Genomic DNA, 18,402 nt, shown 5'->3' on the forward strand with positions numbered 1-18,402 from the left:
CTTCCAAGCTGAACAGATTTGGTTTAGGTTTGTGACCCCAGGCCTTCCACTCACTTCTGGCTGGGGCTTGATAGGTTGAGGTTGCCCCACCTGTCTGCAGGTGGACGATCGGGAATGGGTATAGGCTCACTCTGACAAGGAGACTGGTGGACAAGTTTCCTGGAAATTTCTGAAAAAAGTGTCTTCACTTTTGAGCAAGAGCTGCAGGAACAGACTACTGCTTTCTAGCTGAGAGGCCTGCTGCCCTGGGATGAAGCCAACACACAGAGAAGAGCAGCAGGAGGGTCTCAGGGAACAGGCCAGGGCTCAGGGTCATCCAGCATGGGGCTGCCTGACTGCTGGCTGCCCAGGCCAGAGACCTGACACCTGTCATCGTGTTTAAGCCAATTCAAACTGGGATTTCTAATCCTTTCATCCTAAAACATCCTGACAGAAGAGGCTCCTTCTGAAATCCTTGCTGCTGTTGGCCATTGGACAGTGTTTTCCTTCTTTGATCCAACCTGTCAGCTCTAGCAAGTGAGCAAAGCTTAGTTGATTTGAGACCACTAAGCTCAGGCTACCAACTTAGAAGGAAGGTGTTCTAGCTTAAGAAGGACTTCTAAACCCCTAGGATGTAAATAAACATCTCTAAATATTTTTCTCGGATTTGTATTGTTTTATTTCTTATATTTAAATTTTAATTCATCAGGAGTTTATTTTTGTATATAGTGTGTGAAAGGGGATTCAGCGTTCTTTTTTCCCAGGTGATAGGTAGTTGTGTTAGTAACTTCCTTTACCAGTAGTGTGAATAACATTTTAAACATCAATAAAAAAATATTTCCATCTAAGCATCTGCCTTTGGCTCAGGTCCTGATCCCAGGATCCTGGGATTGAGTCCCACATCAGGCTCCCTGCTCAGTGAGGAGTCTGCTTCTCCCTCTCCCTCTGCCCCTCCCCCCCATTTGTGCTCTCACTCTCTCTCTCTCAAATAAATAAAATCTTAAAAAAATATTTCCATCTGTATTCATAGGAGGCATTGGTCTATTCTCTCTTTTTATTGTTATTATTGTTATAAAGTTTGTGTTCAAGTGATGCTAGATTTGTGAAATAAATCGAGGATATTGCCACATTTCTATAGTTTGAGATAGATTAAATGAAATTAGAATTAACTGAGAACTGGGACTCAGTTGGGACCATCTGGTCCCAGGTGCTTTTATCAATGGTATATTTTTAATTGCCATTTCAGGTTCATCTATGGTAATTGATTTATTCAAGGTTTCCACTTCTTGATTTAATTCTGGTAATTTTACATTTTTCAAGGAAACCATCTGTTTCCAAGTATGTTGCCATAAGGTTGTAAGTAATATTTTTACAAGTCTCACCTGTCTCTGTGTCCTTGACTTTCTGATTTCGTCATTCTATTTTTGTATCCTTTTGCTGTTTATTTTTGCCTTTATCCGTCTCACAAAAGTTTACATTATTAGTCTTTTCAATGAAATGCTTTTGGATTTGTTTATCCTTCCTATGTTTTCTTTCTGTTTCTATTACATAGATTTTAGCCTTTATTAAGTTCTTCTTTCAACTCTGTGCTTTAATTTATTGTTCCCTTACTAATTTCTTAAAATGAGAACTGCTATGGGTTGAATTGTGTTGAATAATATGTTGAAATCCTAACTTCCTATACCTAAGAATCTGACTTTACCTGGAAAGAGGGCCATTGTAGATGTAATTAGTTAAGATGAGGTCATACTGGAGTAGGATGGGTCCTTAATTCCATATGACTGGAGTCCTTATACAAACACAGCCATGTGAAGACACAGAGGCAAAGAGAGAACAACATGTAAAATGGAGGCAGAGATTGAAATATATATGCTTCTACAAGCCAAGGAACATCTGTGCCTACCAGAAACTGAAAGAAGTAAGGACAGATCTTTCACTGGAGGTTTTGGAGGGAGCATGACCTGGCTAACACCTGATTTCAGACTTCTAGTCTTCAGATGTATGAAATAATAAATTTCTGTTGTTTTAAGCCACACAATTTATGGTGCTTTGTTATGGCCACCCTGGGAAACTAATACATGTACTAAATTCCTTATTTATTTATTTTTAGTTTTTCATCAAGAAACATATTTGAAATTTTAAATATGGATAATAATTTCACTTTGATTTTTTTTTTTATCCAAAGCTTATCTAGCTCTGGGTTTCATAATTTCCAAGTAAAGAAATTTTTTTTTGAAGATTTTATTTATTTATTTGACAGAGAGAGACACAGCGAGAGAGGGAACACAAGCAGGGGGAGTGGGAGAGGGAGAAGCAGGCTTCCTGCAGAGCAGAGAGTCCAATGCAGGGCTCGATCCCAGGACCCTGGGATCATGACCTGAGCCAAAGGCAGTTGCTTAATGACTGAGCCACCCAGGCATCCCCAAGTAAAGAAATTTAAAAATTAATGGTTTTTTTAATGACTTCTAATTTTATTAAATTATTATTATAACCCTATCAAATTCCTAATTTTTAAATTTCTTAAAATTTTCTTCATACCTAAGAAATTAATCAGTTTTGTCAGTGTTAGATGGGCAAATGGAAAAAAAAGTATGTTTTCTATTTAACAAATGTGACAGTCATATATATCTACTAATTGACTTTCTTGATCAGCTTATTAAATTTCTCTATGTCCTTACTCATCTTAACTTGATTCAGTTTTCTAAGAATTATTTTAGTATTTCCCTTTATGGTGGTATTTTAATTTATTTTTAAAACTTGTAATTAATTTTTAAAATTTAATTTACTTGTAGATGTACATACAATTGTATGAACGAATACAGAAGAGTGATATCACTGAAAATGGTGGAATAGAGACTTCCAGGACTCTGTCTCTGTGTAGAAATAATAAGCTAAAAAAATGGTCAGATTCAACTTTCAGAGAATTGTGAAATCCAGTCAAAAACTTACAATAAGCAAGAAAAAGCTTAATAAAGAAGTTGCTTTATTGCAGTAAGAGAGCACTGTGGTTCTCTTTAAATTTTCTGTCCGCCATCCCCCACTACCTGATCAATGGTGGCCATGAAGCCCTACACTCTTAATGCAGGTATCTGGTGCCAGGGGCAGCAATACAGACCTTATTCTCAAGAATTGCCATTGTGTGTTTTGACCTGTATGGCAGTTCCCTGAAGGACTGGTGTAAAGATTTGTCTTTATTTTGCCCATCTCTCAATAGGCAGAAGAAAGAATCAGATAACTTGAATGTAGATCAAGTGAGATTATCAATTCTGAGGAGTTAAAAGATGAAAGAATGACTTGTGGGGATCCATCAAGTGTACCAACAAATGTAAAATGGCAGTCCCAGAAGGAGAGGAGAGAGAAAAGGGCCAGAAAAAATATTTCAAGAACTAATGGCATACAATATCCCAAATTTGATGAAAGATATGAATCTACATGTCCAAGAAGTTCAGTAAACTCCAAGTAGGATAAATTCAAAGAGATCCACAGCAAGACACATTATAAACTGTCTTAAGACAAAGGGAAAGAATCTTGAAAGCAGCAAGAGTAAAGCAACTCCAGTAAGATTCATAATCAAATTATCTTGGAGAAACCATGGAGACCAGATGTCAGCAGAATGACATATTTAAAATAATGAAAGAAAAAAAGCTAACAAAGAAGTATCCTATATATGGCAAAACTATACTTCAAAAGTGGAAGAGAAGTTAAAACATTGCAAAATATACAAAAACTGAAATAATTTATCATGAGTTAACCTGACCTAAAAGAAATGCTAAAGAAAGTCCTTCAGGCTGAAATGAAAGGACACTAGACAGTAACTAGAAGCCATACAAAGGAAAGAAAGAAAAAAAAAAAAGCAATGGCAACTATATAGGTAGATATAAAAGCTAGTATCATTACAGTTTTTATTCGTATCTCCTACTTTATTTCCTAAAAAATGCAAAAACCAATACTTATAAATCCACGTTAATGGGTACATATGTATAAAGATGTAATTTGTGAGAATGAAAACAAAGGGGTGGATGGAGGTATAAAGGAGCAGCATTTTTATATGCTATTGAAACTAAGTTGGATTAACTCAAACTTGATTGTTACAAAGCTATCAATTGTATTCCCCATGGTAACCACTAAGAAAAAAATGAAAAAATGCATAGAAAAAGAAAATGAGAATAAAATCAAAATTGTACACTAGAAAATAATCACAAAAGGCAGTAAGGAGAGAATTGAGAAACAAAAATGATATGACATAGGAAACACATAGCAAAATGGTAGAAGTAAGTTCTACCATATCAGTGATTACTTCAGATGTAAATGAATTTTATTCACCAGTAAAAAGGCAGAGCTTTGTAGAATGGGTTAAAAAAAACCCATGATCCAACTATGTGCTATCTATAAGAGACATACTTTATATCCAAAGGCACACAGGTTGAGAGTGAAAGGACAGAAAAAGATATTCCATATAAATAGTAACGAAATGAGAGCAGAGGGTGGATATTCTAATATCAGAAAACTAGACTTTAACACAAAAATTGTTACAAGAGACAAAGGATAGTATATATTGATAAAAGAGTCAATTCATTGAGATTTAACCATTATAAACATATATAAACCTAAAAAGAGGACCCCACAACATATGCAACAAAAACTGATGGAATTGAAGGGAAAAATACACAGTTCTACAATAATAGTTGGAGACTTTAATACTACACTTTCAATAATGGATAGAACAACTAAATGGAAGATCAGTAAGGGAACATAGGACTTGAATGACACTACTAACCAACTAGACTTAATGAACATAGAACAATTCTCCCAAGAACAGAAGAATACACATTCCTCTCAAGGGTATATGGAACATTCTCCAAGATAGACCATATGTTAAGCCACAAAATGAGTCTCAATAAAATTATGAATATTGAAATCACACAAAATATCTTCCCCAACCACAATGGAATAAAATTAGAAATAGGGCGCCTGGGTGGCTCAGTTGGTTAAGCGACTGCCTTCGGCTCAGGTCATGATCCTGGAGTCCCGGGATCGAGTCCCATGTCGGGCTCCTTGCTGAGCAGGGGGTCTGCTTCTCCCTCTGACCCTCCCCCCTCTCATGTGCTCTCTCTCTCTCATTCTCTCTCTCTCAAATAAATAAAATCTTTAAAAAAAATTAGAAATAATAGAAGATCAATGGAAATTTTGCACATATGTCGAAATTAAACCACACATTTTAAAAAACAGTGGGTCAAAGAAATTACAAGTGAAATTTAAAAAGAGACAAATGGAAAGAAAAAGTCAATATAACTAAATTTATGGGGTGCAGTGAAGGTAGTGCTCAGAGAGAAATATATAGCTGCAACATACCTACATAGAAAAAGAAGATCCCAAATCAGTTACCTAACTTTACATCTTAAGGAATTAGGTGAAGAAGAGCAAGCTAAACCCCAAGCTAGCAGAAAGAAAAAAATAATAAAAATTAAAGTGGAGATAAACAACTAGAAAAATAAAAAAAATAGTAAGAAGAATTAATGAAATCAAAAGCTGGTTTTTGGAAAGATGAACAAAATTGACAATCCTTTAACTAGACTGACCAAGAAAAAAAGAGAGAAGACTCAAATTGCTAAAATCAGGAATGAAAATAGGAGATACATTACTCCAGACCTTATAGAAATAAAAGGATTATAAGAGCATAAAATGAGCAATTGTATGTCAAAATTAAAGTTTAGAGAAAATGGACAAATTCCTAGATACACACAAACCACCAAAACTGGCTCAAGAAGAAACAATATCTAACAGACATAAAAAGTAAAGAGACTGAATCAGTAATCAAAATCTTCCAACAAAGAAAAGACTAGGACCAAAAGTCTTTTTTGGTGAATTCTATAAATCATTTAAAGAATTGACACCAATCCTTATCAAACACTTCCAAAAATGGAAGGCTAGGGAACAGTTCTTTTATTTTCTTTTTTAAATTTTCAAATTTTTTTTTAGTAATCTCTACATCCAACTTGCGGCTCCGACTCACGACCTTGAGATCGAGAGTCACATGCTCAGGGCGCCTGGGTGGCTCAGTCATTAAGTGTCTGCCTTCAGCTCAGGTCATGATCCTAGGGTCCTGGGATCGAGCCCCGCTTTGGGCTCCCTGCTCCGCGGGAAGCCTGCTTCTCCCTCTCCCACTCCCCCTGCTTGTGTTCCCTCTCTCGCTGTGTCTCTCTCTGTCAAATAAATAAATAAAATCTTAAAAAAAAAAAAAAAAGAGTCACATGCTTTTCTGACTGAGCCAGCCATGCGCCCCTAGGGAACAGTTCCTTTATATATATATATTTTTTTTCACCTTTAAGATCTTTTTTTTTTTATTCTTATGTTAATCCCCTACATTACATCATTAGTTTTAGATGTAGTGTTCCATGATTCATTGTTTGTGCATAACACCCAGTGCTCCATGCAGAATGTGCCCTCCTCAATACCCACCACCAGGCTAACACATCCTCCCACCCCCCTCCCCTCTAGAACCCTCAGTTTGTTTTTCAGAGTCCATCGTCTCTCATGGTTCCTCTACCCCTCCGATTTCCCCCACTTCATTCTTCCCCTGCTGCTACCTTCTTCTTTTTTTTTTTTTTTAACATATATTGCATTATTTGTTTCAGAGGTACAGATCTGAGATTCAACAGTCTTGCACAATTCACAGCGCTTACCAGAGCACATACCCTCCCCAGTGTCTATCACCCAGTCACCCCATCCCCCCCCCCCCCCCCCCACTCCAGCAACCCTCAGTTTGTTTCCTGCGATTAAGAATTCCTCATATCAGTGAGATCATATGATACATGTCTTTCTCTGTTTGACTTATTTCGCTCAGCATAATACCCTCCAGTTCCATCCACGTTGTTGCAAATGGCAAGATCTCATTCCTTTTGATGGCTGCATAATATTCCATTGTATATATATACCACTTCTTTATCCATTCATCTGTTGATGGACATCTTGTCTCTTTCCACAGTTTGGCTATTGTGGACATTGCTGCTATAAACATCGGGGTGCATGTACCCTTTTGGATCCCTACTTTTGTATCTTTGGGGTAAATACCCAGTAGTGCAATTGCTGGATCATATGGTAGCTCTATTTTCAACTTTTTGAGGAACCTCCATACTGTTTTCCAGAGTGGCTGCACCAGCTTGCATTCCCACCAACAGTGGAGGAGGGTTCCCCTTTCTCCACACCCCCGCCAACATCTGTCGTTTCCTGACTTGTTAATTTTAGCCATTCTGACTGGTGTGAGGTGGTATCTCATTGAGGTTTTGATTTGGATTTCCCTGATGCCGAGCGATATTGAGCACTTTTTCATGTGTCTGTTGGCCATTTGGATGTCTTCTTTGGAAAAATGTCTGTTCATGTCTTCTGCCCATTTCTTGATTGGATTCTTTGTTCTTTGGGTGTTGAGTTTGATGAGTTCTTTATAGATTTTGGATACTAGCCCTTTATCTGATATGTCATTTGCAAATATCTTCTCCCATTCTGTCAGTTGTCTTTTGGTTTTGTTGACTGTTTCCTTTGCTTTGCAAAAGCTTTTTATCTTGATGAAGTCCCAATAGTTCATTTTTGCTCTTGCTTCCCTTGCCTTTGGCGATGTTTCTAGGAAGAAGTTGCTGCGGCTGAGGTCAAAGAGGCTGCTGCCTGTGTTCTCCTTTAGGATTTTGATGGACTCCTGTCTCACATTGAGGTCTTTCAACCATTTGGAGTCTATTTTTGTGTGTGGTGTAAGGAAATGGTCCAGTTTCATTCTTCTGCATGTGGCTATCCAATTTTCCCAACACCATTTGTTGAAGAGACTTTTTTCCATTGGACATTCTTTCCTGCTTTGTCAAAGATGAATTGACCATAGAGTTGAGGGTCCATTTCTGGGCTCTCTATTCTGTTCCATTGATCTATGTGTCTGTTTTTGTGCCAGTACCATGCTGTCTTGATGATGACAGCTTTGTAATAGAGCTGGAAGTCCGGAATTGTGATGCCGCCAGCTTTGCTTTTCTTTTTCAACATTCCTCTGGCTATGCGGGGTCTTTTCTGGTTCCATACAAATTTTAGGATTATTTGTTCCATTTCTTTGAAAAAAGTGGATGGTATTTTGATGGGGATTGCATTGAATGTGTAGATTGCTCTAGGTAGCATTGACATCTTCACAATATTTGTTCTTCCAATCCATGAGCATGGAACGTTTTTCCATTTCTTTGTGTCTTCCTCCATTTCTTTCATGAGTATTTTATAGTTTTCTGAGTACAGATCCTTTGTCTCTTTGGTTAGATTTATTCCTAGGTATCTTATGGTTTTGGGTGCAATTGTAAATGGGATCGACTCCTTAATTTCTCCTTCTTCTGTCTTGTTGTTGGTGTATAGGAATGCCACTGATTTCTGTGCATTGATTTTCTATCCTGCCACTTTACTGAATTCCTGTATGAGTTCCAGCAGTTTTGGGGTGGAGTCTTTGAGGTTTTCCACATAAAGTATCATATCATCTGCAAAGAGTGAGAGTTTGACTTCTTCTTTGCTGATTTGGATGCCTTTGATTTCTTTTTGTTGTCTGATTGCTGTGGCTAGGACTTCCAATACTATGTTGAATAGCAGTGGTGATAGTGGACATCCCTGCTGTGTTCCTGACCTTAGGGGGAAAGCTCTCAGTTTTTCCCCATTGAGAATGATATTCGCTGTAGGTTTTTCATAGATGGCTTTTATGATATTGAGGTAGGTACCCTCTATGCCTATACTCTGAAGAGTTTTGATCAAGAAAGGATGCTGTACTTTGTCAAAAGCTTTTTCTGCATCTATTGAGAGGATCATATGATTCTTGTTCTTTCTTTTGTTAATGTATTGTATCACATTGATTGATTTGCGGATGTTGAACCAACCTTGCAGCCCAGGGATAAATCCCACGTGGTCATGGTGAATAATCCTTTTAATGTACTGTTGGATCCTATTGGCTAGTATTTTTGTGAGAATTTTTGCATCCATGTTCATCAGGGATATTGGTCTGTAATTCTCCTTTTTGATGGGGTCTTTGTCTGGTTTGGGGATCAAGGTAATGGTGGCCCCATAAAATGAGTTTGGAAGTTTTCCTTCCATTTCTATTTTTTGGAACAGTTTCCGAAGAATAGGTATTAATTCTTCTTGAAATATTTGGTAGAATTCCCCTGGGAAGCCATCTGGCCCTGGGCTTTTGTTTTTTGGGAGATTTTTGATGACTGCTTCAATTTCCTTCGTGGTTATAGGTCTGTTCAGGTTTTCTATTTCTTCCTGGTTCAGTTTTGGTAGTTGATACATCTCTAGGAATGCATCCATTTCTTCCAGGTTATCTGATTTGCTGGCATAGAGTTGTTCATAATATGTTCTTATCATTGTTTGTATTTCTTTGGTGTTGGTTGTGATCTCTCCTCTTGCATTCATGATTTTGTTGATTTGGGTCATTTCTCTTCTCTTTTTGATAAGTCTGGCCAGGGGTTTATCAATCTTGTTAATTCTTTCAAAGAACCAGCTCCTAGTTTTGTTGATCTGTTCTACTATTCTTTTAGTTTCTATTTCATTGATTTCTGCTCTGATCTTTATTATTTCTCTTCTCCTGCTGGGTTTAGGCTTTATTTGCTGTTCTTTCTCCAGCTCCTTTAGGTGTAGGGTTAGGTTGTGTACTTGAGACCTTTCTTGTTTCTTGAGAAAGGCTTGTATTGCTATATACTTTCCTCTTACGACTGCCTTTGCTGCATCCCAAAGATTTTGAATAGTTGTGTTTTCATTTTCATTGGTTTCCATGTATTTTTTTAATTCTTCTTTAATTTCCTGGTTGACCCATTCATTCTTCAGTAGGATGCTCTTTAGCCTCCATGTATTTGAGTTCTTTCCGACTTTCCTCTTGTGATTGAGTTCTAGTTTCAAAGCATTGTGGTCTGAAAATAGGCAGGGAATGATGCCAATCTTTTGGTACCGGTTGAGACCTGATTTATGACCTAGGATATGATCTATTCTGGAGAATGTTCCATGGGGACTAGAGAAGAATGTGTATTCCATTGCTTTGAGATGGAATGTTCTGAATATGTCTGTGAAGTCCATTTGGTCCAGTGTGTCATTTAAAGTCCTTATTTCCTTGTTGATCTTTTGCTTAGATGATCTGTCCATTTCAGTGAGGGGGGTGTTAAAGTCCCCCACTATTATTGTATTGTTGTCGATGTGTTTCTTTGCTTTTGTTACTAATTGCCTTATATAATTGGCTGCTCCCATGTTAGGGGCATAGATATTTACAATTGTTAGATCTTCTTGTTGGATAGATCCTTTAAGTAGGACATAATGTCCTTCCTCATCTCTTATTACAGTCTTTGGTTAAAATCTAATTTGTCTGATATAAGGATTGCCACCCCAGCTTTCTTTTGGTGTCCATTAGCATGGTAAATGGTTTTCCACCCCCTCACTTTCAATCTGGGGGTGTCTTTGGTTCTAAAATGTGTCTCTTGCAGACAGCATATCAATGGGTCTTGTTTTTTAATCCAGTCTGATAGCCTGTGTCTTTTGATTGGGGCATTTAGCCCATTTACATTCAGGGTAACTATTGAAAGATAGGAATTTAGTGCCATTGTATTGCCTGTAAGGTGACTGTTACCGTATATTGTCTGTGTTCCTTTCTGGTCTATGTTGCTTTTAGGCTCTCTCTTTGCTTAGAGGACCCCTTTCAAGGTTTCCTGTAGGGCTGGTTTTGTGTTTGCAAATTCCTTTAGTTTTTGTTTGTCCTGGAAGCTTTTTATCTCTCCTTCAATTTTCAATGACAGCCTAGCTGGATATAGTATTCTTGGCTGCATATTTTTCTCATTTAGTGTTCTGAATATATCATGCCATTCCTTCCTGGCCTGCCAGGTCTCTGTGGATAGGTCTGTTGCCAATCTAATGTTTCTACCATTGTAGGTTACATATCTCTTCTCCCGAGCTGCTTTCAGGATTTTCTCTTTGTCTATGAGACTCGTAAGTTTTACTATTAGATGTCGGGGTGTTGACCTATTTTTATTGATTTTGAGAGGGGTTCTCTGTGCTTCCTGGATTTTGATGCCTGTTTCCTTCCCCAAATTAGGGAAGTTCTCTGCTATAATTTGCTCCATTATACCTTCTGCCCCTCTCTCTCTTTCTTCTTCTTCTGGGATCCCAATTATTCTAATGTTGTTTTGTCTTATGGTATCGCTTATCTCTCGAATTCTGCCCTCGTGATCCAGTAGTTGTTTATCTCTCTTTTTCTCAGCTTCTTTATTTTCCATCATTTCATCTTCTATATTACTGATTCTCTCTTCTGCCTCATTTATCCTAGCAGTTAGCGCCCCCATTTTTGATTGCACCTCATTAATAGCCTTTTTGATTTCTACTTGGTTAGATTTTAGTTCTTTTACTTCTCCAGAAAGGGTTTCTCTAATAACTTCCATATTTTTTTCAAGCCCAGCTAGTATCTTTAAAGTGATGATTCTGAACTCTAGATCTGACATCGTACTAATGTCCGTATTGAGTAGGTCCCTGGCAGTCGGTACTACCTCTTGTTCTTTTTGTTGAGGTGATTTTTTCCGTCTTGTCATTTTGTGCAGAGGAGAATAATGAGAGAACAAAATGCTAGCAGAGTAACAACGTCCCCAGAAAATATACTCTAAACAAATCAGAAAAGACCTGAAGCAGTGGAAAAAGAAACGGAAAGAGAGAAAAAAGAAAAAGAAAAAGATAAAGATAAAAACAAACAAAAACAAAACAACAACAACAACAACAAAAAACCAGAATGTGATCAAAGATGATCAGGCTGGTATATAGGTCAGTGCCACACACTAGATTTGGGGTTTATTTTGGTCTGTTAGAAGAAAGTGCCTCCCAAAATTTTAAAGAAAGAAAAACTTATATATGTACAAAAATAAGGGTTGATATGATGAAGGGATGGAATATGACTGTAAAGATGGAAATTATAAAAAAAATTTTATAAAAGGAATTGATAAGAAGTTGTTTGAAAAAAGAAAGAAGAGGATTTAAAAAAAGAAAAACAAAAAAAAAAGGGAGAGAATGTGATCAGGTAGGGGAGTAGAAAAAACCATATACTAGAGATTTAGGGTATATTTTAATCTGTTAGAAGAAACTATCTCAAAATTTTAAAGAGAGAACAATTTATATATATATGCCAAAAATACGGGTAACTACTATGAAGGGATAGAATATGACTCTAAAAATGAAAAATAAAAATGTTTTTTTAAAAAAAGAGATTGATAAGATGTTGGTTGAAAAAGGGAAAAAGAAAAATTCAAAAAGAAAAAAAAGAAAAAAAGACAGTTAAAAAAAAATTAACTTTGAAAGACTACAGAATCATGGTAAAAAAGCCATGAATTCTATGTGCAGTATTCCCCTAACGCTGGAGTTCTGCCGTTCTCATTGATCGGTAAACTTGGTCTTGGCTGGCTGTTCTCGCTGATCTTCTGGGGGAGGGGCCTGTTGCCGTGGTTTCCAAATGTCTTTGCCGGAGGCAGAATTGCCCCGCCCTTGCCCCCTCCTGGCTAAGTAATCTGCTCGGGTTTGCTCTCCGGGGCTTTTGTTCCCTGCGAGCTTTCCGTACAGCTTTGGAGGCGGAGAGTGAAAATGGCGGCCTCCCAATCTCTGTCCCGGAGGAGCCGAGAACTCGGGGCCCCCAGAGAAAAGCCGTCAGTCAGTCCCGTCTCCCCGGTCTCCGGCCGCACTCCGTGCTTACCCGGCCTGTGACCGCGCGTTTCTATCTCTGGCACCCGACCCCGGGTGGAGTCTCCAAACCCAGCAGATCCCTGCGGTGCACTCTCGCACGGCTCCTCCCGGGGGAGGAAGGTGAGTCTCCCCGGATCTGCCGCTTGTTGGGTCCCTGCTGGAGGAGCAGTGGCCCGACTGTGCCGCGGATCACGGTTTATGGCAACCCTGAGCTGAGAGCCCGCGCCTCGGAGCCAGCTTCCCCGCTCCGATACTTGGGAGCTCTGCCACACTCAGGCACCCCCGGTGTTTCTGTGACCCCGAGGGTCCTGAGACCACACTGTCCCGGAGGGTTCCACCCCCCGCTTAGCCACCAGAGTGACGTCCCTCAGCGGAGCAGACTTTTAAAAGTTCCGATTTTGTGCTCCGTGGTTCTATCACTTGCCAGAAGCAGCCGCCGGAGGCCCCTCCCCCGCCGTCTATCCTCCCGAATATCGCCTGGGATTCACTTCTCCGCACGTCCTACCTTCCAGAAAGTGGTCGCTTTTCTGTTCAGAGAGTTGTTGCTATTCCTTTCTTCGATCTCCTGTTGGGTTTGTAGGTGTTCAGAATGGTTTGATCCCTATCCAGCTGAATTCCTGAGAGGAGACGAAATCCAGGTCTCCTACTCCTCAGCCATCTGGTTCCGCCCCCCCCCCCGGAACAGTTCCTTTAAAAAAAAAGAAAAGATTTATTCATTTATTGGAGGGGGAGGGGCAGAAGGAGAGGGAGAGAGAATCCCAAGCCGACTTCCCACTGAGCACAGAGCCCAATGCAGGGCCCGATCCCATGACCCCAAGATCACCACTCCAGCAGAAACCAAGAGTCGGGTGCTGAGCCACCCAGGTGCCTCTAGGGAAGAGTTCTTAATGCATTCTATGAGGCCACCATTACTCTGATACAAAAGCCATATAAATACAAGAAAAAAGCCTCCAGACCAATATTCCTTATAAATATAGATGTAAACATCCTCAACAATATACTAGCAAACCAAATCCAGAGCACATTAAAAGCATTATAGATCATGATTAACTGGGATTTATCTCAGGAATACAAGTGGTTCAACATGTGAAAATTAATCAGTGTAGTACACCACCTTAGTAGAAAAAGGGGAGGAAAAAACACATGATCATCTCAATTAATGCAGAAAAATAATTGGACAGATTCCAACACCCTTTTATGATAAAACACTTAACAGACTAGGAATAGAAGGGAACTTCCTTAACATGATATAGGGCATTTATGAAAACCCACAGCTAACCTTTACTCAATGGTGAAAGATTAAAAGTTTTTTTCCTAAAATCAGGAATAAGACAAGGATGCCCACATTTGGCACTTGTATTCAACATTGTCCTGGAAGTTCTAGCCAGAGCAATCAGGCAGGAAAAAGAAATAAAAGGCCTAATGCCAGTTAAATTTTTTTTTCCTATTTAAGTAATTTGATTTTTCTGTCTGGAATCCTGTAAGATGTCCTCTTTGTCCATGGTGTTCAGGTGTTTTACCAGGACCTGCTCATTCATGTATCTTTCTTAAGCAGTCTTCCCTGTGACTCACTGAATCTTCTCATTGCACTTACTCATATCTTTTTTTCAGTTCAAGGAAATGATTCTTTACTGTTTGTTCATTGCCTCTCACCCTCCTGCTCCTTTTCTTCATTCAGGAACTCCTATCCTAGATCTGTCTTCCAGGTGTCTTTTGTTTCCCCTCATGACTACATCCTTCTGTATTTTGGTCCTATTGTTTGACCTGTTTCTTTCATTTGATTTTCCATAGCACCATTGGTAGCTCACATGCCCAATATCTCAACAGTGGCTGTAACAGTGACACCTGCAAATTGCTCAACTTTTGGCTTGAAAATATTTTTTTAAGTTCTAAGATATTTTTCTCTTCATTTTCTTTTCTTTCTTTTTCTTTCTTTTCTTCCTTCCTTCCTTCCATCCTTTTGCATTGTTCCTGAAAACGTTGAATCACTCATTTCTTTTTTTGTCCAAGAGGTAGCATAGTATAGTGATTAAGAATGTGGGTTCTGGAGCCAGAAAAACTGCCTGAGTTCAAATCCTAGCTCAACCTCTTACCAACCTGCAACCTTTGGCAAGTTACTTAACCTCTTTAGGCCTCCATTTCCCCATCTGTAAAATAAGTATAATAATAATGGAGTTGTTATGCCAAAAACTATAGATTCTTCATAATCTCAATTTTGTGCATCTTACTCTATGACCACAAGTTTCATCTTTCCAGCTGACACTCTATACTATCACACCCCTGATTATACTTTGGCCTCACTTGTCTTCATTCCACTTGAAGCTCCTACTCAGCTTCAAGATTACTGTAAGGAGTTACACCCCTCCTTGCATATACCTTTCATTCTCTTGCTCCCTTTCCTTTTTAACTTACTTTACAAAATCACAACTCTGGTTATCTGAAACTCCCCTCTCTTGCACCTGTGCATTTGACCATGGGTGCAGAAAAATCTATATCCAAGCTGATTGGTGTCCCTCTAAATCCTATGCACAGACCTCTGTGGGCCCTGCCTGCTGCTTAGCATTTGTCCTATATTTTCCTTCACTTTTTCTCCACCCTCACTTCTCACTTCTGGCATAATCATCCACAGCAGGGAAGCTTCCACTTCAGTTGAAGCTGGTGAACTAAGTACCATTGTTTGTAATCGAGTTCAATCTTGGAGCAATTCCAGCATCCTAGGCAATTTGATTTTGCCACCAAATCCTGAAAAGGCCTGAGATTAGCAGAGCGCTTAATCCATCTAGGTGCTTGATTGTTTAATTTGAACAAGAAAACGTGTTTTGAAAATTTCTGTGCTCAACAACATTCCTGACCGGATCACTCCTGGTCACGCTCTGGGCTTCAAACAGCACATGGTGATGGGTCCTAGTATCAGACTGTGCATTGTGTTTGGACCATTTTCATTGAAACGTTTCAAGAGACTCATATGGGCAGCAAAACTGACAGATGGTGGGATGCCCTGCCTTACTAGGAAGAAAGATGAGGAGTTTAAAATTAAATTAGCTCTGCCATACAAATGTTCCAGTGAGTGGAATGTGTTCTCCAAATCCAGGAAGTAGAATTTGGGGGTGGAATATTTCTCCCAATGTCTCTGAGAAAGGAAAGTCAAGCCTTGAAATATCTAGACTTCTTAGAACTATGAGGTCATGCTCATTGACAAATGCATTTTTACAATGTGATTTTTTCCCTTTGTAATCCTTACTGTTTCCCAGAATTCCTCCACCAGCAGGCCACTCCCAGTTGGAAGGGGATTCCCTGTGTATTCACAGCGGTGTCCCAGAAATGGTGCTAAGGAGGAGGGAACAGCTAGACCACCTTGGGCAAAACTTTCCAGGGACTTATGAAATGCAGGCAGGTTTCCAGGGAGCCTGGGACTTACTGGGCACAGTGACCTGACTGGTTGAAGTTAGTTCTGCTGAATGAGCTCTGAGGAGTGGGCAAAAGCTTCTAGTTTCAAATGAGTCGCATGCAAAGAGAAGCCAGGTTGTTGAACAGAGGCAGGGGTAGTGTCATGGTAGAGCCCTCTCCTGTTTTAGCTGTTGTCACTAGTGGGATAGTTTGCGCCTCACAAAGGATTGTTTACTTGGGTGGTTAAGGTAGAATTGCATGTACATCTGGGGGCTGCTGGAGATGGATGCATCCATTGGCCCTTGCCAGTATCTCTCAGGCTTGAGTCCAAACTCAGTGACCAGGAAGCAAACATAGAGAACATCAGTTAGCCACATGTCTGTCAACAACTCCCAGCAGCCAGATCCCAATATGCTCAGGTGGTAAAGATGAGAACCTACAGCAATGCATCAGGAGGGGAACGGAAAGAAATCCTTCTCCTTCTTTGGACATTTGCTAGAAGAGAGTAATTCCATTCTGAGCTGTTTGAGCTCTGGACACTCAGTAGGCTAGTTGAACCTAGGTTTTCTCAACCCTTGGGTGGCTTTAAAAAATGTGTTTGCCAGGCGCCTGGGTGGCTCAGTTGGTTAAGCGACTGCCTTCGGCTCAGGTCATGATCCTGGAGTCCCGGGATTGAGTCCTGCATGGGGCTCCCTGCTCGGCAGGGAGTCTGCTTCTCCCTCTGACCCTCCTCCCTCTCATGCTCTCTGTCTCTCATTCTCTCTCTCTCAAATAAATAAATAAATAAATAAATAAATAAATAAATAAATAAATCTTTAAAAAAAAAATGTGTTTGCCAGAGTCCAGTGAACTTGTTAGGTAATCCCAGGGTGCCGTCAGAGATGAGAGCAGCCAGGCTCCAGGCACGGGAAGAGAAGATGTCTTTCCAGCCTGGTGGGAACTGTGAGTGGAAAGACCAGACATAGGCAGGAGTTGGATTCTCCAAGCCCTATTCCTTTTTGTTGTTTATTTTATCTCTCCAACTCTGCATGGACAGAGTGGCTTTAAAAAACAGTAACATTATTCCCTCATCCTTATCTTCCTGCTCTAGATATCTGCAGAGAAGTAAGGATCTGCAAAGCAGATGTAAGAACCCAGGATAACTTTCTGGCACCAAACAAGGGAGAAAAGGTAGAAACATAGATTTCCAGTGCTTGAAGTCTTTTTTTCAGATTCTCTCTACCTCCTGAAGGCTGTGCACCAATGGGTGTCTCCCTACCCTATCACTTATCTCCTCCTCTGTGGAGATGGAGGGTGGGTGGCAGGGCTGTTTCTGGAGCAGAGGTCCTTTTCCTGGAAACATGAGGTCAGAGAAAAGAGATTGCTGTGCATCCCACCCCCAGCATTACTGTTGTACTTTAAAGAATATACAAATATTTATAAGGCCTATATTTGGTTCATTCTTCTTTTTTTTTTTTTTTAAAGATTTTATTTATTTATTTGAGACAGAGAGAATGAGAGAGAGAGAGCACATGAGAGGGGGGAGGGTCAGAGGGAGAAGCAGACTCCCTGCCGAACAGGGAGCCCGATGCGGGACTCGATCCCGGGACTCCAGGATCATGACCTGAGCCGAAGGCAGTCGCTTAACCAACTGAGCCACCCAGGCGCCCTATTTGGTTCATTCTTAAACTGATATTTTCATAAGACATGACAGTCTCCAAGGACTATTCAGAGGTTTATTGTACACAAGAGAGCACATGTGTAGGTGGACACTCACCTCATATACACTCATATAGCCTCATCACAGTAGGTGCCAAGTTTTAAGGCCTCAGGTGACTTACCCACCTTGCCCATTGCCCAGCCATTTGGCCTTTGTAACTAGGAAAGAACTGAGGAGGTTTGGAAGGAAGGGTGAATTTGGAAGATGACTCCAAAGCCCTTCCCACAAACTCCTACCAAGCACCTACTTCCTCTCCTAAGCCAAGCAGCAGTAAGAGCTGGAGTTGGAAGGAGGGATAGGCCTCGGTTCCTCAGGATTTTTCCCCATTGGGCAGGATGAGAGTCTGGGGATTAGAGCCAAGAGCCTTGGGCAAGGTGAGAGTTGGTGGGTGGAGATCCCGGATTTCCCAGAGGGGCAGTGATGGCTAAGTCAGAGGCTGGGGAGGATCTGCTAGTCACCCTGCCCCCAAGTCCTGGTCCTGGGGCATTTGAGACTCTGAGGCTTGTGGAGTAATAGGCTTTGCAGCTAAAAAAATACCAGTACTAAATCTCACTTAACCATGATCTAGGTAGGAACTGTGCTAAGCACTTACATTGCCTTAGTAATTGTCACGACAACCCTATGAAGGA

This window comes from Neomonachus schauinslandi, chromosome 10 (assembly GCF_002201575.2).
Source record: "Neomonachus schauinslandi chromosome 10, ASM220157v2, whole genome shotgun sequence".
Taxonomy (NCBI): domain Eukaryota; kingdom Metazoa; phylum Chordata; class Mammalia; order Carnivora; family Phocidae; genus Neomonachus; species Neomonachus schauinslandi.